This window comes from Phalaenopsis equestris, unplaced genomic scaffold (genome assembly GCF_001263595.1).
Source record: "Phalaenopsis equestris unplaced genomic scaffold, ASM126359v1 Scaffold000364, whole genome shotgun sequence".
Lineage (NCBI taxonomy): Eukaryota > Viridiplantae > Streptophyta > Magnoliopsida > Asparagales > Orchidaceae > Phalaenopsis > Phalaenopsis equestris.
In genome coordinates, this window is record NW_018164806.1 from 1,173,623 (window position 1) to 1,174,086 (window position 464).

Sequence of the window (464 nt, forward strand, 5' to 3'; positions counted from 1 at the left end):
GGAAACAAAAAAGATAGACAAAGGTCCACCAACAGAAGGCTCGAAGACTGGATATACATAATTGTAAAATATCAAAAATATTAGATTGTAAGTACATCGTATTCAATCTCCTATAAATAGGGAGATCATTTCATACAAGTGGAGGAACAAGTTTTGATAAAATAAAAAGGTTTACAAGAAATCCAAGAAGACCCCATTAGTCTCGAGAGGAAAACTCAGTGTGCTCTCCTCCCTATTTTTCTCTTCTTTTCTCTTTCCTTGTGGTGGCTATTGAGGTGTGATTCACAGACAAATATGAATTTTAACATATATCATTTGCTTTCAAATTGTGATTTCAAATTGACATGTAAGTTTTTAACCAAAATAAAAATAATCTCAAATTGAGTGCATCTTCTTTATTGCCAACACTGCGTTTGCTACATTAGCATCAACTTTAGGGCGACGGTGTACAAGTCGCAGTGAAA